Below are 24,390 nucleotides of genomic sequence, written 5' to 3' on the forward strand. Positions count from 1 at the left end.
GCTTACGCCATCGTCACGCAAAGTTATTGTTTTATTTTTTTGACAAAATATTTTTTATTTAATTTTTATAAAAAGTTTGATTAAACTATAAACAATAATTATTAAACCAAGAAAAAGTATTTAATTATAAAATATATGAAAATATATGTACAAGCTGTCCGAATAGAAAAAATAACTACAACATATAGTCATCTGAGTTTGATGCATCAGGCTATTGGGTATCGACTAGATGAAGCGGTTGGGAGGTCGAAGGTGGAGCAGGATTAGGTGCTGGTATCAAGATTTGGAGGCCAGACATCTCGAAGGCCTGTAAGATCATGCTCATCTTCTCGTCCAAAGCCATAATCTAGGCTTCCTAGGCTGCAATTTGGGCTTCGTAGGCCGCAATCCTATCTTTCAGGGTTGCCACTTCTTCCATCAGGGCAACAACCTGTCTCGTGGTCGGTCTGGAAGAGGAGGCACCCATCTTACAAACCAGCGCCTTCCTCATCCCCTGAACAACCTTGCCATGACGACAACCGTACGTCTGATTGTGATACCCCTTCCTTAATTTAACATTTTTGTAATATTAAATAGTGTGAATTTACCAAAATGCCCTTGTGGCAAGAATGTTGACTTTAGTTGACCACCTCATCAAAACTCTTATGACTAACTTTCTTAGTTTATTTTTATTGTATTTATCTCCATGAACACGTGGGCGTGAACGAATTTGAATTTGGAGCTATAACGAAGATTTTACGTTTTCGAAACGTCGAACGTTTTTCAAGTATTCCACGTTTCATCTCTAGTGACCTTAAATTGTGAGCCACTGAGACCGACAATGGAAAGTTTTTCCCCTTGCTTTTCCCCTTGTCCAGTGACACCCCCCTTCCCCTTTCATTTTTTGTCAGCCTCTCTCTCTAACTCTCACATCTCTCTACCCTCTCTCCCTCTCTTCCTCTCGGTTTTCCTTGGAACCAACCCCCCTCGAGGGCTTTACACACACAAATAGCAACACACAACAAACAACAATAACCATGGCACCGCCACCACCCTACCTGTGAACCCACGAACCCAGAAAACCCCCCAAACACCTTCTCCATTGCTGCATAGTGCAATTTCACTATTCATCGAGTTCCCCGGTGAGTTTCCACCTTCTTCGGCGAAGGTAAGCCTCGAAACTTGTCCAAAAGTTATAGATCATGTCTTGTTATATGTTCGAAAGTAGTTTTGAGAAGTTTTGGTGATGTTTGGACATAAGAAACTCACGGGGAAAGCTTCCCTAGTTTTGCGGCGAAGATAGCTACTTTTAAGTCATTTTTCGGCCAAAACACGATGAGTTAGCTGTCGAGAAATGTATCATTCTCTTTGTCTCATCGAGAAGTATGATCTTTATTTTTGAATCACTCAATTTCATTGAGTATTGAAAAAGTTATGAACGTTTAAATTTTACCCTGTTTCTAGCGAGTTTCCCAAATTTCCCATGGACCAGTTACCTTTCTAGCCATTTTCTGGTCATCTCCAGCAACGATGAGGCTTCCAAATAGGTATAATCCTGTTCTACACTTTCCTATCTTCATTTTGATATACTATGGGTCGAATTTGGTTAAGAAACGACGAAGTTACGAAGTTTTGAAATTTACCCAAACTTTCGGCCAAAAATTCCAATTTCCGGTGAGCTCTGGCGGCTTGACTCAGCTTGACTCAGCTTGGCTCGGCTCCGGCTCAGCTTGGATCGACTGAATCAGCTGTTGACCGTTAACATTGACTTTTTGTTGACTTTTTTTTCAGGTTTCGCCCGGGTCCCCTCCTAGACTAATTTCAACGTCCAAATTTCAAATCCGCTCTCCGTTTTCTCAAATTCAATCATTTTAGTAGAGTTTTATTAACTGGTCCCTTTATGGGCTTAGGTATGTTTGTTAGTGGCGTTTTCATCCTCCCTAGTTCAAACAGCTCTTCGGTGACAGAGTATCTGTGAGTAGACCCCTTCTAAAATGCATGATTTTATTACTAGAAATCCATACATGAAAAGCATGATTTTATGACTATGTTTTATGAAACCTGTATTGAGTTATCAAATTTACGCTTTATGAAATATCATGCTCTATTGAATTTATGTCCTTTGAAATATTTATGAATATATTTACTTATGAACATGGTTTATGATGATGATTTGAGCTAGAACGCTCCTATGGATTTATGATATGATGTTTGTACTATTGAGCTTCGATGATATATATTTTGGAAAGATTATGTTCATGATTTTTTGTGATTACTTAGTGGATATTCATGCAATGTGCCTTTGGGCGGATGATATATGTTTGGGCGAAAGATTTATGTGCCTTCAGGTAGATAATATATGTGCCTTCGGGCGATTAAGATATCACTACTAAGCACACTATATATGATATATGTTTTACGAAGGTTTTATGGCATGCTAGGGTTTTGGGAAAACCTACTTCTTATTATACTATATGAGTGTTTCCAAACCCTGGGGGTTAGTATGTTTGAAGAGTAATTGTTTTAATATTACATATATATATCAACTTGGTCTGCTCATGTTTTGTTTAGCGCCCCCTTTAAGACCTAGGAATGAGGCATACGATCTGAGCTACGAGGCATTTCCATATTAGTGAATTTGTGTCATCCTCTCGGCATAGGACATCTCTTGTAATTGCACTTTCTAATATCTTCCGCTTATATTTTGAATTAGTAGTATACTCTGAACATGTTCACGCATTGTCACTTTTTAATTTTTGGCAATTGAATATTCTCCTTTGGTCTAGCGACTCGTACCTTATTACTATTATTTTGTTAAGGTTTGTTTTTGGATATTATATTGCGTTGTTACGTGCGAAAATTATATACATGTTTTACAAATTCTCGGCATATGCATTCATGAAATGGCTTGCTTCACCCTCTGGTGTCGGCCAACACGTGGCCATTCTGTTGTCTTTCGAACACCAGGATCAGGGCGTGTCACTGATCCAGGGTCTCAGTCATGATCTAAAGACTTGCGTTCTCGGGTGCAGTGACGTCCTCGATCGGGGTTCCGGGGGAAGCTGCAATGCCGCATGCTCTTCTCCACCATAGTAACCTGTAATAATAAGGAAAACCATTTAATATTTAATAAAAATGAAATTAATATTTGAACAATTCATAAATATAAGAATAATAATAATAATTACATATACTTACATGGGGCTACTCAGCGGTCTCATCGTTGAGTTGAACATAAACGTCCTTGAACATGTCGAGCTTTAGAACTTAGAACCCTCTTGAAGAAAAAAAATTAAGAAAATGTTATTAATCATAATTAAAAAATAGAAGAAATTGTATAAAACTTAAAAATCAATATACTTTCACCTAACATCGTGCCTCAACCTTATAGGAGAAGGGCATTGAACCGAAATGGTGGAAAAGTGTCTTTGACTCCCGAGCTTTCTTGCCAGCAACAAATTTCTTTTGTTAAATCCACAATATACATGTTAGTGTGACTATTTGAAAGAAATTATTAAAAAAGTTTTAAAAAATAACTAAAACAATAATAAATTATTATTAAAATATTATGTACATACTTATCTTACATTGCTGGTCCCAAGCCCGGATAAAGGAGGAGGGGGAAGGTGTCAGGTAGTCGACAGCCGGCACTCTTATCTTACGTTGAATCCTTATGATAATGAATCCTTAACGAAATTACTCTAAAGCTAGGTCATCACCCGTTAGTGGCACTCTGTGTGGCCCGAGCATAGTGATAAGTGAGCAAGGATCGCTGTAGTAAAACGAAGGCATACTGACGCTCTAAGTAGAAGATGTGATTACAGGACATAGGTTCAGGGTTGAAAGAGTAGAGAAAGACCTAGAAAAACTTTGGAAGAGACTCTAAAAAAAAACTTGAACTACTTGGATCTAACAGAAGACGTGCCATATAACTAAGCGCAATGGTGTTCAAAGATTCATATAGCCGATCCCACTTAGTGGGAAAAGGCTTTGTTGTTGTTGTTGTATGTACATACTTACCACAAATTTTATGTCCGTAAAATGTTTGTAGAGCCACTCCCCATCCTTGGGTTGCTCCAACAACAACATTGGGCAACCCTCTAGACTAGCAATCTTCAAATCATCCCATTTCTTAAAATGTGCGTGGAGTTTGCACTTTCAATGTTTGTACCGGGTTGTTAAGTTCTCCTCTATGTAGACGGTGGCCTCGGGGGATATGTCCTTAAGATTATAATTGAACTACAAATATGAAAATTATAAAATAATAGTAAGAAATTTAATAATATTAAAATAATATACTTTTGTTTATAAAATTTGTAAACAAAATTAAAACAATGATAAGGGTTAAAAATGAAAATACTAACTGACAACTCATGCCGCATCGTTGCCTTCGTCTCCTTGGGATTTTCTGTCCTTTTTGGTAAATGATTCACCTTTTACATGATCGTCGAAGGGTTGCACGATTTGGGCAAAAACAAACAGTTTCTCTTTTCTGACACCACCATCATTATTGCATTAAGGATGATTGAAAGCCATCTCAACATCTTCAAGATACATTGCACAAAAAGTAAGCGACTCATATGTGACCTATGCCTCCATAAGTGATCCTTCAAGCTTTGCCCTGTTTCAGACACACTTTTTCAACTCACCAAAAGATCTGCACAAATAAAAGGTATGGTACAAATTATTCAAAGCGTTCGTTGATCATGAATCTATTATATATATGGATGCCTAATTAATTACCTTTCTATTTGATACATCCATCGACAGTTGACTGGTTCGGCAAGCAATGCCTCATCTGGCAAGTAAATCATCATGTGAATCAAAATTTATAGACAACTGGAGGAAATATATGTTCGAACTTGCATAGGATGTTCACAATGTCATCCCACAATTGTTTAACATCCAACTTCCGCAAACACCTTGCAAACAATTGCGAAAAAAATCTCGACAACACGATTGGTTTCACCACATTAAGGTGCAATAGGTGTCGTATACCAACCGGAAGAAGGCGTTGGAGTATCACATGACAGTCATAACTCTTCATTCCAGAAAATTTACATACCCTCACATTCAATGTGAAATATTGGAAGTATACCCATATGGAAACTTTATAGGAGAAATAAAGTTGAAAAACTTTTCTAGTTTAACTATAAAAATGGATGGCCTTTCTTCAGCATACTACTGATTCTCTTCATCCACAAGGATGACCTAATGCCCATTTGTTCTAAATCGAGTCGAGCTTTGATCGTGTCCTTCATTTTTCCTTCAATGTCTAGAATTGTCCCGACCAAAGAATCAAACACATTTTTCTCAATATGCATAACATCGAGGCTGGCTCATTTTTAACTTTGACTAGTATGGGAGCTTAAATAACATACTCTTGTGTGTCCAGTTCAACTATGTAGTTGGTCCCCTTTGCCAAAATGACCAAAATCTAAATGGTTTAACTGATCCAAAATCTCATCATCGGACCATTTTCTTGCTCTTCGGCAAGTCTCTGTTGTGCCGTGGAAGACTTTACCGTTTTGATGCCATTCGGAAACCATTGCAATACGCGGGAAAATTTTTTACGGTCCATATCACTACTGCTCGCATGGTGAACATCTACCCAGTATACTTATCGTATGTACAAACATTGTTTTCCCATTAATCATTTAACTTATCAACCAATGGCCGCAAATAAACATCAATAGACTTTCTTGGATCTTCAATAATTAATAGAGTCAACATCATGTATTCTTTTTTCATGCACTTCCAAGGTGGCAAATTATAAGGAAACACAACGACCGACCAAGTGTTGTGGATTTGGTTTAGAACCCCGAACGGATTAAATGCGTCAGTGGCAAGTCTTAATATGACGTTGTGTAGGTCAGCTGCAAAATCAGGGTATATCCGATCGAATTATTTCCATAACTCTCCTTATAACATCGTCATTTACCTATCATTCCTTATGCCATCTCATGTCACTTGTGGTATGCATCGACATGTACAATCGTTGCAACCTTGGCTTTAGTGGAAGATAACGCATTACTTTTGTGGAATCTTGGTCTTTCTATTATGTGATGTCATTTTAAACCTTGGCTCATTGCATACAGGGCATTTATCCAACTGTTTGTTCTCCTTATAGAACAATATACAATTATTTACACATGCGTGAATTTTTTTATACCCCAATCCGAGACCCTTCAACACTTTTTGGGCACTTTTATGATTTTGAGGTAAACAATTGTCCTTTGGAAGCATCCTCTTGATAATTCCCAAAAAGTAATCACAACACTTGTTTGACATACAAAACTTGATCTTGCCGTGCATTAACTCCACAGTTGCCGTGAGCAATGAAAAGTTCTCGCAACTCGGATATAATTCTTGCTTGGCATTTTTCAATAGTTTTTCATAGTTTTTTAATGACTTACTATCCATGGTTGGAGGGCGTTATCTCCCCTTCTTGATTTGTGTTGGGCGAAACGTATGGATAAACGTCATTTAGAATATCCATAACTTGTTCATTATGATCCACATTAGATTCAACAGTCTCCTTCGTATCACGTATGAAGACAAAGCATGGTCTAATCATTCCACATGATGATTCTAAGTAGTATAGGTCTCCATCATCCCATTTCTTACTAAATGAAATCGAACATTTTTTAATGTCTCCCTCATTGAGTTGTTATATCTCCTACACGGACACCGAATATGAGTTGAACCCAGGTTGTGCCTACTTACGAATTCAATGAACTCATATATTCCATCCAAGTACTCAACAACACATCTGTTCTGATTTTGTATCCACTGTCTGTCCATTTGTCTGCAATCACAATAAAAATACAAGAATCCCAACAACTTCAACTAATGTCTTGTCACCTTATGCCTTCGGTAAGGGCCCTATCCCATTTAGGAATGCACAGTTATGTGTCGTAATTTACGATTCCATTAGATTAAATTTCGATGTGGGCAAATTTCGGCAGCATCTCCTTACAGTTCTTCAAGTGCACGTCATAGATATATAATATCTATTGTGCACTCGAAGAATATCAGGAAATGTTACCAAAATTCCCACTATCGAAACCTAATCCGTGAACCGTAAACTACGACACATAACTATGCATTCCCAAACTGTCCAAAAAATGGGACAATTCAAGAATTAATTGGACCGCAATCATGCTTTCGCATCCATGCACGAAATCCAACTAATTCTCAAACAGGAAACTAAGCTTTTCTTGAAAATAGTGTACAAAATTAAGTAGTATTAACTTCATACAACACAAAACAATTTGTCTGTGATATACAAAAATATGTGCATACAAATAAATTAAATCACAGTAATTACTAAAACTAAGTAAAATAGATAAAATTAATAAAGATTACTTTAGCGAAGAAAATATCCTCAAATTCGTTCTTCAATGATATTTGTATGTAAAAATCTTGTACAAAATAAATTTAATTGTTTTTGTTTGAATTCTTAATTCAAAGTTACATATACAAAATCAAATCGCTTATCGGATAAGGATAGATTGAGGAAGGGAGAGGTGAAGGAGGAGAAGAGAGATGGAAGATTTGTATGATAAATTTAAGAGCAAGGGAGGGATTGGAGAAGGTTTTCAAGAGAGATAAGGGAGGGAGGCAACCGCTGCAATTTGGTTTGCAGTTTCTGCCTCCCATATTGCTTTTGTGATCTGAAAATACTCGTCGACTTTGCGCGACGAAGCTTTCTGTCGTGCAAATAATTTTAGTACGACGAAGGCACACATTCGTCGCTCAATGATTGGAAAAAAGGCGGTAAAATCTTGGTTTGGGGCTAGAAAATTGCGTGACGGACCAACTGCATCGCGCAAAGGGTTTTTGCTTAACAATGAACTAAAATGTCGTGCAAAAACCCTTTGCACGATGCATTTAATTCGTTGTGCAGTTTTATTTTACCGCCTTTTTTTCAAACATTGCGTAACAAATGTGTGCCTTTGTCATGCTAAAATATTTTCGCGACGGAAAGCTTCGTCCCCTAATGGCCCATCGCGCAAAACGTCATTGTGTGATGCTTCTTTATCAATGTTGTGTGAAACGTTTTTGCGCAACGTAATATGCTTCGTTGCGCAATTTGCCATCGCGCAAGTGTGTTTTTGTACTAGTGCAGGATTCAAACCAATCAAGTTACTTGCCTTTTAGTAGATCGTGAGTGGGTCTATCGTCCTCCTTAATATAGTCCTCCTATAATCAATAGCATTTCGTTCATGGCTGGAATACAGTTACATTTCACCATAAATCTACCACTAATGGTGTATTTTAAAAAGAATGATCAAATTTAGAATTACAAAACTCTTCGTGTTATAATATAAGGAAAATTAATGAAAATGGCTTAAAAACTTTTAGTTTTAACGATAAGGACATAATAAAGGTTAAAGTGAATAATATTAATATTAACTTTTTAGTGTAAAAATATGATTTTTCGTTAAAATGAACAGTACGAGAATTTTTCATTAAAGTTTTGTATAATCTAAATGTCATCTTATTCAAGCCCTAAAATCCAAAAGCACCACCATTTTTTGATAGGGCAAAAGACTGTTTACTACCCTCAAGTTTCATGGTTTTCAACATTTAGTACATCAATTTTTTTTCATCCCAGAGTCATACTTAAAGTGTAAATTTTGGGACAGTCTCATACATCCGTTAGTCAAACTGTTAAGTCTCCCGTTAACTGTGACGTGGCACCCATGTGGATAATGATGGACGCCACGTGTCATTAAAAATATAATAAACTATTAAAATAATTAATTAATTAAAAGTTAAAAAAAAAAAATCCCCAGATCCCTTTGTCTTCCCCACCCCGACCCCCCTCCATTCTCCATCTGCACATCCATCCTTCCCCCATCCCCTCCGCCCCCTTCATTCCATCCACCCCCTTCATCTTCTCCATCCGAGCACCCCTATCACCCACCCCTTGCCTACCCAAGCCACCCTTTCTCCATCCACTCCTCCTTCTGGCACTTGCTGCAACCCCCACCCTCTCTTCTCTCCTCTGCAAGCACCCATTCTCCCTCCCTCTCTTCTCTCCTCTACAACCCACACCAACCACCCTCCCTCCCTCCCGTCCTCTCTCTCTGATTTCCTCACCGGAGCTCCGCCCTCCCTACGCCATCCCCAGAGCCATCTCTGTACGCCCCCTCTCTTTTTCTCTCTCTCTACAATTTGAATTTTTGGATTTGGATTGATTGATTGACTGATTGGTTGTTTGATTGAGATTTGGTTGGTTGGTTGTTGTTCTTGAATCTTTGCAGCTAGGCGAGATTTCTGTGGAAGAGAGGGTCGTCGTGCTTCCATCCGAGGACAAGGGACTTGTCGGGTTCCTGGACCTCGACAGAGTGGATGGCTGGGTTCTTGGATGTGCAGAGGGAGTGGACAGGACTAGGCCTATGCAGAAGGAACGAGAGAAAAAATGAAAGGGAATCTGGGGAGAAGGGGGAGGGGAAGGATGGATGTGTAGAGGAAGAAGGGATGGGGGGTCGGGGTGGGGAAGACAATGGGGATCTGGGGTTTTTTTTTATTTTTTTTATTTTTTACTTTCATTTTATTAATTATTTTAATAGTTTAATTATTTTTAAATTTTTTAATGACACGTGGCACCTAGTCATTGTCTACGTGGGTGCCACATCATCATTTAACAGTAAATTTAATAGTTTGACTAACGGATGTATGAGACTGTCCCAAAATTAACACTTTAGGTATAACTCTGGGATGAAAAAAAATTGATGTACTAAATGTTGAAAACCATGAAACTTGAGGGTAGTAAACAGTCTTTTGCCTTTTTAAAACTTGAGGGTAGTAACAGTCTTTTGCCTTTTTTGAGAAATTTAAAACGATACGGCTTCCTCTTCGCTAGCTGTTTGCCTCTTATTTTTGAAAAGGCGGGCAACCAAAATTCAGAGAGAGAGAGAGAGAGAGATGGAAGGAGGGAGCTCAAGCGACAAATTGCAGAGTATACAAGAGAGAGAGAGATGGAAGGAGGGAGCTCAAGTGACAAATTGCAGAGTATACAAGACGCCATTAGATCTTCAGATGTAAGTAATTCCAGTTTTCCATTTCAATTTCCCCAATTTCAGTGAATTCAATTTTAACTTTAATTAGGGTTTCCATTTTCTACTCCAATCTCGTTTCTCTCACTTTGTGCTTTTTCTCCTGCACTGTGTTCAGCTAGGGTTCTTGTAGTAACGTGACGGAAATTTGAACTCGATTTTTATAAAATCTCAGATTGTTTCAATTTCTTTGGGAAATATTGGATTTTTATTCTTTCGATTAATTTGAGGATTTGCTGAGGTTAATTTTATTTTATTTTATTTTATTTTTTTAAGTTCACGTTATTATTTATTTATTTAATCATGGCTCGAAATCGTGTGTTCTGCAGGTAGTGGAGAATCGTATTGAACTAGTCAGGGAGCTTGGTGACTTGAACATATCAGAGAAATCTGAATCGGCATCCCTTGCGGAATGTCTAACAGTATCCAATTCAATGCTGTTTAGGTTTTATTATACCGTTTGATGTTTGAGAAATTAAGAAAGGATTGCAAGGGAGATGTACTCAAATTTTGTTTTGAACGAGCTTTACTTTTCAGGCACACTCCATAGTCATGCGTGGCCCAAATTCAGAGAGAAACTGAGGATTAATTTCTATAATGTTCGTTAGCGGTGTTTATTATCGGATTGTCCAATTTGTCATGCATAAGGATCAATTACTTTTTATTTGCCCTTTTCTTTTCCAATGCTCCTACGGTTTCCTGTAAGTTTAATTTGATGCTATGTTGTAGGACATGATTGTCTTTTGCAAGTGGTCATAATTCGATATGCAATCTTCTCGTGACCTGTTCGCGATGGTTTTATTGTTCATTGTTTTATTCTTAAGAACAAGCTTGACATTCTGGGAGGACTATACTTGCTTGGACGTAAACCAGTGCATGTTAAACAAGGCTATATTACATGTGGCTGTAAAATACGTAGAATCTGATATATCCAATGTTCTATCACAACTCCTTGCCCTCAGGATCAAGGTAATATGTCTTTTCGTGCAGTGTGCCTGTATTAAAAGCCAGGGTGTAAGTTTCTTATACCTCAACGGAACCCTTGGTATCTTAAATTCTAACTTTTTGAGGATTATTTATCTGTCAGGTTAGCATATGGTGTGGTAAGCACGTAAAAATGACTCTTATGTCAAGTGAGGAGTCTCAAGCGGAAGAGCACGGCAATCTGTTCTTTGAGGTAAATAGTGGTGGACACTGTTAGTTTTCTTTGAGGAATGTCTTCAAGTAGCTTCTCCTTTTCTCTTGAACCAAGCCATACCTTTTATTGGAGGGTCTGTGTTGGTGTTTATTTCCTTAAAGGGTTATTTTTCTGAAGTTCATTGACATGTTTGACGTGCGTAACTTTTCGCTCTTTTAGTTGCTGATATTTCCCATAACACGCCATACCATATGCATGAACTGCTTACACCATTTGTCTGCTGCATGGTGCACCAACTGTCTTGTAAAAATTCAGTTTTCTTCATATTGTACTCATTTTTGCAGCTGCTTCTGGATCTTCTGATCTTCTCTGGTGCTAGTTTCTCAGGGCAAGGTTCCCTGTTTCTGTCGACAAGCTGTCAGTGGATACTGTTGAGAAATTCTTAGTGGAACAGTTAAACTTGATCAAAGATTCAATATCAGAGATTAAGGTACTTATTAATTGCACTGTGTTTCCAGTGCTAATTTTTATGATAATTAATTTGATATAAGTATTTAATACTTAGTTTATGTACTAGATCTTATATGTTATGTACTAATTTGTATTCAAAGATGTCACAACTTTGAGATGCTACAGAACGATTAATGAAAAGGGCGACTTCACTTTTTTCTTTTCGATATTTTTGATACAGAAATTACTTAATCAAATATTTTCTTTGTGGAATGAATTTTAGTAATAACCAAAGAATGCTTTGCCAAATCCACTATTGCTAAGTACTTCGTGAGTCGGGACTTATGAATTTCTGATGTTTAATACAAGGAAAGAAGCTAAGATTGACATCCAATGAAGTGCCTGGGAATCTTTACTGGGTATTAGAGATTCAGCTCAATTATACGTATGGATTCCATAAATAATTTTATATAGCTATTTGTTGGTTTTTGAAATATGACTTTTCTTTTAATTTTCTAAATGTATATTTATTCAAATGGACCCCGTGCTTTTAAAATGGGTCATACTGTATTTCATTGTCTTTGAATTTGTCCATAATCCATGTCCTACTCATATCTGATCCAACCTTATGGTTTCCTAGGCACGAACTTATGCAAGTCAGTGGCACATTGAGCACTTGTGCATGACTGATACATATGCAATCGAAGGCACATTTTCATTAATTTGTTAAATGAAAATTCGATAAATGGGCCATGACTAAACAATTCAAGCATAAAATGTTGTGCATGTATATTGTTATTTATCGAAAACTGATCTCTTTGTGCATATGGTGTGAATGAGTTTGATGTTCGTCTATGAACTTTTGATATGAGTGAGGAGAATGCTAGTTCTTAACTGCCTTAATTTCTTTCACTGACATGTGAGCATGCTGGTGCAATATATATTTATGTTTTATTGAACCTAAAATATTCAGTTTTATTGATTTTAAAACGCCGCTCATGTCTCACATTATTATATTTTAAAACAAATTATTATATATTTTAAAACACCGCTTATGTCTCACATGGGGCTTTCTAACATCTAATTGCAGAGAATTCAGTCATTTGAATCAGTAGGAAAAGTCACATTGGAGGTCATTGATGCTGTAATAAGACTATGTGGAGCATATGCTCGAGCTGTAGATTGGGAGTCTTGGGAAGAAAAGCTTGAGATGGATAAATCTGGAATGGAATTTGAAGGGGTCAGTAATATGAATCACGTTATTAATGTAATAAAGTATACAACAGAAAAAATGTGTGAGATAGGCGTTGTTGCTGCTAATAATGGGGGCAGTCTGGTAAAGGTCCTCAATTTTTCGTGGAAAGGTGTAGTCACTTTGCTTCAGATTGGTGAGGGGGTATGCGCAACAAAGGTGAATGTAGCCAAATCTTGTCTCATTGGTCAATGAATCTTTAAGATGTGCAGCTGAGGCTTGGTCATCATCTTTGAATGAAACCATCTCCATGACAGAAGCTAGAAAGACATTTCTTCCAGTAAAGTTTTATCTGATTAATGCAATAAAAAGATCTACCATGTATCACCATTTCAAGCATATCTGGTACGGAGGGAGATAACAAATTGCATCCTGATGATCTCAAGCTTTAAAATTTCATTGAGCAATGAAAGCCTGTTAAAAATTGCCACTGAAGTTTTCACAGAACTCTTGGAGAAAGCATCCTTGGATCTACTATTTTTGTTACTGAATCCATCTCAAGTGAAGCATCGGTGCAAGGTTGAGATTCTAGACTCTCTGTTCAAAAGAGGAAGCTGCACAGATGCTGTCTCTGGAGATGTGAGTAAATTTAATAAGATAAGTTCATTGGATGAAATCATTTCATTTTGTGGGGAAGCAGTGTCTGGAGAAAAAGACTTGTTGCTTGGTCGGGTTTCGTTATTTCAACGTTTGTTGAAATTTTCTGTTGTCTTGAAGTAGATGTAATATTTGGGATTACGAGAAAGCTTGGTTGGTTCTTGGATATATTAATTGATGAAGAGGTATATTCTTCCATTTTGCTTTTGCAAGTTCCCGTCTTATATGGTTCTGGAGAAACCGTGGAAATTGTCTGGCAGCCTATGTTTTCTTCGCTTTTGAATGTATTGGAATTCTTCATGCTTGTGGTCTCTTCTAGTCCTGCTTGGAGGGAGTTGGAGGCTTTCCTTCTTGAGAATATATTTCATCCTCACTTCCTTTGCTGGGAGATTGTAATGGAACTTTGGTGCTTTATGCTGCGGTATGCTTAGCCAGGGACGGTGAGTGGCATCATTGGTAAACTGTGCTCATTATTGAAGTTAGTGGCATCTTCTGAATCAGTTCTTGTACCTGGTTCTGCTCTGCAAAAATTGGCAAGATCAATCAGCATGCTTCTTACTTTTGGCGCACGATCTATGGTAGACCAGGTTTGCTTGTCCATTGTTAGTGATGAGGGAACTCAGTCATTGTCAGTTATGCGTCTAGCCTTGTTCAAGGAAGGATTTCCACTGAATTTACTCTCAGACAATTGAGAAGTATTACAACTCAAAGAATCATTACTGATTACCATGTCTTCATAGAAAATTTTGATGGCAAGTTTATGAGATCTTCTGGTTCTGGTGTGTATGGTGTCCCAGTTTTTGCTTTGTCTGCTTCATTGCAGTCTCTGTAAGTAACTAAAAACCTCGACTCATTCTTGAATATGTCTGTTCTTAGTTCAATAACTTTGTTCTTTGTCGTATCCGTTGCTTCTTGGATCATTTATTGTGAGTAAGGTTTTTTTTTTTTGTATTCTTTTGTGGGTGCTAGCTATCATTTACTCTTATCCATTTCCATAATTGTGTAAAGTTTTTTCCTGGCACTTTATTGTCTACCTTTCATAATAGCATTCACGAACCAATATATTTAACAAAGCTTTTTCCTCTCCTGCAACCAGATCAGTCTATCCAATAACGACGTGAAGACCCTGAAGCTTTTAGTGTCCATCATTCATAACTACAAAGTTTCTTCAGATAAACTAATGAAGGACCACTACTGTAAGCTTTTGAGTGAAACATTCTTTATCATCTAAAAAATGAAGCACCTGTATGCATCTGACAAAATGGGGTGAAAGTAATCTATGAGCTCGAAAACCTGTTTATCTCAGGACCTGTAGCTACTGATACACAATTGTATGAATGCAAACCAAATCTGGCACTTTTCATGGCAGGCCTGGCTCGTATGGAAATCAATGAAACTAATGAAAGTGCCAAGATCTCTTCTCCGTGCGAGTTGTATCACATGCTGTTGAGAGAACATCATTGGGCATTTGTTCACTTGGCGATTACAGCATTTGGATATTTTTCTGCTCGGACAGGTTGCAATGAGCTTTGGAGATTTGTGCCGGAGAATGCAGCGCTTTCATATGTTTTAGATTCTGGAAATGAGGCAACTGTGGAGAGATTCATGTCAGAGTTTAAGATATATCTCGAGAAGGAAACAGCGCTTCTTACAGTGAAACCTTGTTCTGACCAACTTCGTCTGCTTGCGAGGGAGGGTCTAACTCTGAAAGAAATGTTTCAGAAGATTTCAGATGCCATTGTGGAGACATCAGAAAGTGAAAACATGGAAATCAACTGTGAAAAGCAAACGGAGATCAATGGCGGGAAGCAAACCAATAAGAAAAGGAAACTTCCAGATGGAATTAGGAAGGGAATGGAATTGCTAGAGAGTGGAATGAAGGTTATTGTTAATGGCCGGTTTTCGTGTGACCATTTTAATGATCTGGGTAAGATAAGAACCTGAATGAATGTTCATTGTCAAGCAGCAGGAGATAAAAGAGTCGAACCTGGTTGTTCGACTCAAACAATTGTGGTTTGTGGATTGTGCTACAGCGGATCGAATTGAACGTTAAGACCATGTGCATTGGTCTGGGTTAATCCTTAAAATATCCAGAATGGTTGTCTTAAAATTTTAGTTTTAGCCTATTTTTTTTTTGGGTAACTTTTTCATAAATAAACTTTATGTAGATTATCTTAATTTAATTTTTTTATGGATATTTCAACTTAAAAATACTTAAATTCTGATGAGAATTGTTATTAGTACTTCAAAATTCTCATTTTACACTTCTAACTTTTTATATTTGGAAAGAAAAATACACTTGTGAGGAGTGTAGAATGAGATTTTTGGAGTACACTTCCCATTCTGATAACTAATTAAAATTCACACAATCTTTCCTATTCTTAAACATAAAGTTCATACACATGCACCACATTGTTTTTTTAAAAAGGGACAACTGGTGGCAAATCATGGTTATCCACCCCTTCTAGAGGCCGAAAAGACTCACAGAGACATTTCAACATCCCCTTGACCACAAGTCTGACTTCCACACCAGTAGCGGGTTTCCACATGAAACATGAAAGTCACGTAACGACATGGAAAACCCTTTCTACACATATGAAACACATGAAATTACGTCCAACTAGCGGCACTAACCACTACTCTATCCAAGCTTCCCTTTCACAAGTTACACGTTTTATTGATAGTCTTCTACCAATCGTAAACACCTTTATAGATTCGGTTGATATTGGAGTTAGAATTAAACTTGTCAAGGATATTACCCCACAACTCCTTTTTATTTTGATTTGTGCCGATTGCACAATCTTCGCTAATAGAAATCCATGCCAAGCACAATGCAACAACTTCATCATGTGTGACCAATTAGGTCCTCTAACATGATCTTTTGACATTTTGAAAAATTCGGAATTAGGAAGAAATAGTTTTGGAAGTGGGTAGAAGGAAAAAAAAAATAAGAGAACTGTATGAGGAAAGTTAACGACTAGTTAATGTTAGCCGTTCAATTAAATGTAATTATAAAAGGAAAAAAATTGAATATGAACCGTTAGATGAACCAACGACTAGTTAATGTTAGCTGTTCGATGAAGGAAAGAGTCGTTGGGCTCTGATGGACTGGCCGACAAATTTGTGAGCAATTGGGACCCAGTGTTGTAGCTTTGTCATGTGTGGGTTATGTGGCACGTCAAGCTACCGTGGGTGGCAATTTTTTTAGTGCGTGTACGCATATGGTAGGCCGCTCAATTGACCCTGACTTAAATTGTCGAGAATCTGCCCAAAATGTTGTTTTCTCCCATGAATTTTTATTTTTATTTTTTAACAAATAATATTATTTACACTAAGGTTTTAGGTTTAATTGTTACAAAAAACGAATTTGAACTATATTATTGCTAACTCATTATGAAACTATGCCTACCTCCTCTCCTATGACTTAGCCCCAGTTTGGGGTTGAGGTGATTTTAAAAAAAACTCCTATGAAAAAAAGCTGGGAGTGTTTTTGGTGTTTGGTAAACTTAAAAAAAATGGCTTATTTTGGAAGCTGCTGTGAGAATAAGCTGAAATCAAAGGAAAAAGCTGAAGCTGCAATTTGTAGCTTTGGAAAACTGGCTTTTTTCAAAGCACATAGAACTACAGTGCTCCTTTAATGAAAAGATCCACTATCAGACTGCTTTTTTTTCCAAAAGCACTTTTACAAAAAAGTTTACCAAACACTCTGCTGATTTATTTCACAGCCGCTTATTCTCACAGCACAGCCGCTTATTCTCACAGCAGTTTTTTTTCAAAGCACAGCAATACCAAACCAGCCCTTATTAAGGCACAATAATTGTAAATAATTTGGGGCGGTTTAATGATTAAATTTTAAGCTTTATCCCAACCATTGCATATCATCTAAGGGAGACAAAACCTATACAAATTATAGTACTACAAACTTCTGCAACTTGATCTTGCCACTTTTGCTCTTTTTAAGAAAATATGTGTGAAGTTGAATCATTTTAGTATCAGAGTCCGTGAAGCAAAAGGAAAATTAATGCTAACAAGAGAATAGACTGTTTAAGGCCTATTTGAAAACTATTTTGTTTTTGTTTTATATTTTTTGAAAATTAGAAACTAGTTTGTAAGTATTAATTTTTCAAAAAAATGAAAAGTAAAAAACAAAAAGAGACAAGTGGTAGATTGCTCTAGTGGTTAGGACATTCCTAACTCACTGCGTCACTGGTTCAAACCCTCCTCCATTTCCTTTAGGGTAGAATACTGTATAATATCACTTGTACTAAAAAAGAAAGGATAAGACTTGCATTCCCTTCCTTGGGCTCACTTACAAATAACAAACCTTCACTATAGAAATTTCATAATTGGAATTGTCTAATTTCTTAATCTTCATTTAAAGACCTTCCCTACAAAAATATTCAGCTAGTCAAAATGGTCCTGCAATTTGCTTAACTCCTCACTTTAGTCCCTAAGATTTGAAATCAATAGAAGTAATCCCTAAGATTGTCCACCATCAATTATTTTTGTTATTCGGTGAAAAATTATGTTAAATAAGGATCTAAATGACAAAATTACCCTCAATATAATAAACAATAAGTAAAATGATTTGACAAAAGTTGAGGGTATTTTTATCATTTTATCCTTATTTTATGGAGATTTTTCAGGAAATGACCAAAATGATTGATCGTCAACAAACTTAGGGACCAATTCTATTAATTTCAAATCTCAGAGATCAAAGTAAGAAGTTATGTAAATCTTAGAGACCATTTTGGCTAAAAAACCAAAATATTCAAATAAAAAATTGTTTAGTCATTCGAGTGTATCAAATAAATTCACAATTATATTAACATAAATCGAATAACAAAAGCCTCACAAACCCAAAACCACTTAATGGACAAGAAGAGGTGACACTATCGTGATTAAGGTGTAAATTTTGGGCGATGTGGCATCTGTTTGGTGGCACCTTTCTTCCTAAAACTGGCGTCAAATGTTTATTCATAAATTTTCTTCAGTGGTGGCACTGGATGCTGCTACTGCTCCCATGTTTTTGTCCTTGTTATCAATAAAATTCACTGTTTTTTCACTTTAAATTTGTGTGAAGCTCTTTTCATTAATACGTTTTAATTTTAGTGTTTAACCCTGTCAATTACCCCTTATTATTTTACTGTGACAAGAGGGTGTTTACGCTAAATCCAAAATGAACTAGCAGGTTTCACAATTCAAAACACTCGAACTTAAAGACATCAAACTTAAAAGTTAGAAGGATTACCACCAGATTTATTAATTGCTTGTTTGTGTTTTTATTGACCAGAATGTACTCCTTCCTATTGTAGAGACATAACTTAACCACATCCAATAAGAAAATGGCACATGGACTATATGATATGGCAGTTTTACCCTTGATGTCATGAGTAGGCCACAAAATTATCTAAGGGAATAAGACGTAGTTTGCCCTAAAGTAATTGGGCTTTTATGACATTCATAGATGATGGACTTTTTAGGCCGCCCATGACACATATTATGGGCTCTTCGGGCCGCCTATAATATCTTCTGTCATCGGGCCATACACGGTCCAATTGTGGTAGGCCACTGGCTCTCTAGAGTATCCCCTTGGTTGTCCGACACACCTGCTATGTTATCAACAAGACCTTTAGAATTGTTAGTTGGCAAGACTACAGAGACCGGCCTGCATCATAAAGGAATTCCTAATATGCTCAACAGCCTCCCTTTCCAACCGCATGCTAAGGCTTCTTCCCTATAAATAGTCAAGTAAATCAAAGAACATGGTAATTCCTATTCACTACTCAAAAACCTCTCAAGTTCTATTTTTCCCTCTACTACCTTTCTAACTTGGACATCGAAGGTCCTTTGGCGGACACCTCCATTTTTTCTGGATGTTTGTCAATTAGGCTAACGGTGTTTGTTCTCTTATAGGTGGAATTTCGTCAAATCAGTCGTGTCCGAAATTTGCATCCACACTTATAGGTATAGGGTTAGGGTTTAGGAAGAGCATCTCAAATAGGAATAGGTAAATGGAAAATACTATTAGCACTCCAAAAATCTCATTATGCACTCCAAACTTTCTATAATTAGAAAGAAAAATACACTTGTGAAGAGTGTAGAATGAGATTTTTGAAAGGTTAATAACAATTCCATATGTAAATTGGAGTTCTACTCCGATGTAAGAAATGTAAATTTGAGATCACATTTAACTTCATCTCTTTAAATGGCGGAATCTACCGCCAAAAGGGTTAAAAAGATATAAATCAAGCTTTTTGCATCTCTCATTGGAGAGTTTTCCGGCCAACAAAAAAAATATAAATACACATTTCAAGACATTTTATATTTCTTTTTTTTTTAATTTTTTTTTTAAAATGGGACAACTGGTGGCAAGCTATAGTTATCCTCCCATTCTGGAGGCTGAGAAGATGCATTTCAGCCTCCCCTGGCCACAAGTCTAGCCTCCACACTAGCAATGGGTTTCGAACCCAAGACCTCCAAATTTTAATTTTAAGGAAGCCTCATAATCGGCCCTTTACTACTGGGCCACCAGCTTGTGGTTATTTTATATTTCTTATTGGAAATGCTCTAAGTGCATGAATGACTTTGAAATTATAAATAGAAAGAAAATTACGAGTTTAATGAATTTTGATACAAAAGGTATTGAATCTTTTGACATTAGAATATTAGTAGAATTTGAGGATGCAAAAATATTGGGCGTAATAATGTCAATATTGAAGGAGATTCTAAAATCCTATTACAAGTAATAAGGAAGAAAGTTTAAGTTTCGTGGCAAAATACTTGACAACTAAACGAAGTAAAACAAGAAAATGAGTCTTTAACATGGATTTTAAGTTGGTTTTGCTTTATTAAGTTGTCAAAATTTTAAACTTTTAGATCTAAAATAATACAATCTTGTGGTTAATATGCATTTGGTCCTCACATATCCTCAGAATGAGAACCTTATGAGAGCAAGAATGACATACAGTCAATCGTATATTTGGTTCATGTTGTAAACATTCCTAGTTTAAGTGTGATTGTGTAAATCTTATATTAGATTTGATTCTAGTTGTCCTTTCCTATTACAACTTGTATTACTTGGGGAAGAAGGAATATCTTCTCTCCTTTTACTACTATAAATAAAAGCACAATGTAGGAGGGATAACAACACACATTCCCTTACAATTCTACAAACACATCTGTCTCACTCTCTCTTTTCCTTGCCGCTGGCCCCCTTAACCCTGTCAGATAAAATAGACCACAACACGTTATCAACACACTCCTACCGCTACGCTTAGGAATCTGACGTTGAAGAATTTTTCTGCATCAAACCAGTTCATCCATATCATCACGCAATCAGGTTCTTTCAAAACAACGGTTTTTATCTCGATATTTTTGCAGCCCTGATAACATGAACATTCACCATAATGCATGGCCCAACTTTACATTTTTCAAATTTTAGATTATACATAAATTGTGCATGCATTATATTCATAATTGTTGAATTATGTGAATTTGATATTTGCCATGAATTGCATCAAATATCTATACATGCATTATACTATTGAATTGCATATGCTTTGAATTTAATTATATAAATTTAAAAAAAAAATTTGATTGGGAAAACTAGGGTTCTTCAAATCCCCGACCTCACCCATGTCGCTGGGCTCTCCAAGCCAAGCCGAGAACTATCACACCACGAAGCCAAAAGCTTCGAGCTTTACAACCCAGAAAACTCGACACCTTTTATGGTGTTCATGTCCACAACGACCACAGGCATGGCCTGTAGCCATTGCCATGAACCTTTGGTTCCTGTCGCTGACGACTAGAAGTCGTCCCTCACCGGAAATTAGACTGAGATTAGATTAAATTTATCAGATTTTTTTCAAAAATCCAACTTAAATTTTCTAGGGTTTGGTTGTTATAACGTTGAGATTACATCGTCTCTGTTCACCACCAAGGTTGTTAACGACCACCATGACTCAACCTGAGTCCTAACAAAACCACACCGCTACCAGGAGCGACAAGTCTGGCGTTCTTCTCCTGCGAACGCACCCAACTACGGCTGAGGTGTCTTTGGACCCAACCCAAGCTCCATTGGACTCCATCTCTCGGTTTGCTCCCTAATTTTTGGGCCCCTTGTATTGGCCCATAAGCTGTTAGACCGACCTGTGAAAAAGAGAGAAAAAAAGAAAAAGAAAAAACAAAGTTTTCGCTTGAAGGGGCTATCGCAAACATAAGGTTTTTTTTTGGGCTCACTCGAAGCAGCCCACTACCTAAGCCCGACCTGTTTTTTCTTCCCCCTCCCTTGGTTTCACTATTTGCACCGCACCCAATCTGTGCCCTCTCTGTTGGGCCTGCAGCCCCACCTGAGAACAAACCCAGCCCAATTTTTTAGGCCTAGGTCACACATCACCATTTTTCTTAAGCCACCCGCGGCTTAGTTTTTCTTTTGGGTCCCGAGTTTTATTCGCCTAATTATTTTAGGCCCAAATGGGTTTTATATTTTTCACCCACACTTTAAATTGGCCCGAAGTCCAAATAATTAATTCAATTATAATTATAGACCTAAAGTTATATTTTGCATATTCTTGTTGCATATTTCTGTATATATATATTTGTGTTTGCCTGCATGAATATATGAACCCGAAGTTTTTAATTATTTTGAAACCTGAAGTTTCTTATAAACATGCTTTGTTTGAAAACCTAAAGTTTTCATTTAAAAATATCACCCATGAAAACCCGAAGTTTTTTCATGCAAAATTAAACCAATACATGTATATTAGAACCTGTATGTTCTACTCCTATGTGAATGAATCGATTTTTCTCCATTACCTTAACCACATCTTGTCCATCTATTTTGTGATAGGAACATGTCGAATTTGAACAAACTCGACTTCACCGCTTTGGAGGTCTCTGGAAGGAACTACCTCAAGTGGGTCCAAGATGTGAAGCTTCACCTCACTTCAAAGAACTTGTGTCCTGCTATTGAAGAAGAGACAGATAACCTTGTTGGAGAAGTTGAAAAAGCCACTCCTATGATCTTCATCTGAAGACATATCCATGATGCCTTGCAAACTGAATATCTTACGGAGGAGGATCCACGTGCACTCTGGGTCACTTTGACTGATTGTTTTGATCACCAAAAGGACATATTATTGCCTGAAGCAAGACATGACTGGTAGCATTTTCATTTCCAAGACTTTAAGTCTGTGAATGAATATAATTTTGAAGTTTGTTGAATCCGATCACTTCTCAAGTTTTGTAATGAAACTTTGACCGAAGAGGATTTCTTGGAGAATACCTATTCGACATTCGTTGCTTTTAATATTGTCCTGCAGCAACTTATAGAGCTAAAAAATTCACCAAGTTCTCAGATTTGATCTCTGTTTTACTTTTCGCTGAAAAGTAAAACCAGCTGTTGATGAAGAATTATCAAGCTCAACCTACTAGGGCGACTGCTATGCCTGAAACACATTATAGCACAAACCAAGGTCCAAAACGCCAAAAGAGGCATGGTAGGGGAGGCCAGAAGCTATCCCACCAAGGTCAACAGAGTCAAGGCCCATCCAAGGTAGGAAACAAAGCCCAGAAGCGCCCGAACCTTGCTCATAAGGCCCTGAACTTCAAGAATAGGGGCGAAGCACCTGAAACCATGGATGTGGACATGTGTTATCCCTGTGGTTCAAAGGACCATTGGTCCTGTGTTTGCTGAGCTCCTAAGAAGGTTGTAGATGAATATCATTCTCATTGTAAGAAGTTTGAATCAAACTTTATGCAAGTGGACGAACTGGAGAATACAAAGATGGAGGTTTCTGACAACTTATTTTTTAGTTGAAATAAGACAATGAGGCTGAATTCCACCTAGTGGCCGAACCTTTCTTTTGTTTTTGGTTGATTTTTGAACAATTTTCCTTTATGTTTGGATTATTTGTTGGTGATTTGTTTTTTTGGATATCAAGTTTTAATTAATTACCATCCTTGAATAAATGAAATTATTTTGAATTGATATTAGTTTTTCGAAGTTTTATGCATGTGACCGATTCAAATTAATTTTTTCATTATAGGTATGACTAGTGGGAAAGTTAGTTGTCTGCTAGATAGTGCAACCACACACACAGTTTTGCTTGAACGCATCTATCTCACTAACTTCGTACCTAAGAATGCACCTCTGACAACCTTCTCAGGCCCATCCAACCTGATAGAAGGATACGATAAGGCACGTATAATGTTGTCCAATGGTACAATCTTGACCATTGCTGAGGCACTTTATTCTCCATATTCCGGAAGAACATTGTTAAGTTTCAAGGACATTAAAGATAACAATTACCATGTCGAAACCCATGTATAAAATGGAGTTGAATTTCTGAGCATAACCTTCTACGAATATGGCCATAAGCGTATTCTAGAAAAGATGGAGTGTATCCCTAGTGGTCTGTATACTACGACCATATGCCTCATAGAATGCCACTACGTAGCCGGCCATACTACTGGGACTGCGCATGAAATTACACTTTGGCATGATCGTTTGGGATATCCTGGATGAATAACGATGCACTGTATCCTCAAATCATCACATGGGCATCCACTAACCCGATGTTTAGGTTCGATCCAAGAAATCGCATGTCAAACATGTTCAATGGGAAAGCTTATTACTAAGCCTTTTTATGACAGGATTTGTTTAAATCCTCCCATTTTTCTACAACGGACTCAGGGGTACATTGGTGGACCAATTCACCTTCCTTGCAAACCATTTAGATACTTTATGGTTTTGGTTGACGCTTCCACACATTGGTCACATGTGTGTTTGTTGTCCATAATGAATGCTGCATTCTCCAAACTGTTGGCTCAGGTTATCAAGCTCAGGGCTTACCACCCTGATTATTCGATCAAATCTATTCAATCAAATCTATTCGATTGGATAA

The 24,390-nt window shown here is 37.2% G+C and overlaps 1 pseudogene; it reads left to right on the forward strand.

The window, feature by feature from the left end:
* The first annotated feature begins 9,848 nt into the window (after window positions 1-9,848).
* Window positions 9,849-15,714, forward strand: LOC126606209 (uncharacterized; annotated as a pseudogene).
* The last annotated feature ends 8,676 nt before the right edge of the window (window positions 15,715-24,390 follow it).

This window comes from Malus sylvestris, chromosome 16 (assembly GCF_916048215.2).
Source record: "Malus sylvestris chromosome 16, drMalSylv7.2, whole genome shotgun sequence".
In the NCBI taxonomy this organism is placed as follows: Eukaryota; Viridiplantae; Streptophyta; class Magnoliopsida; order Rosales; family Rosaceae; genus Malus; species Malus sylvestris.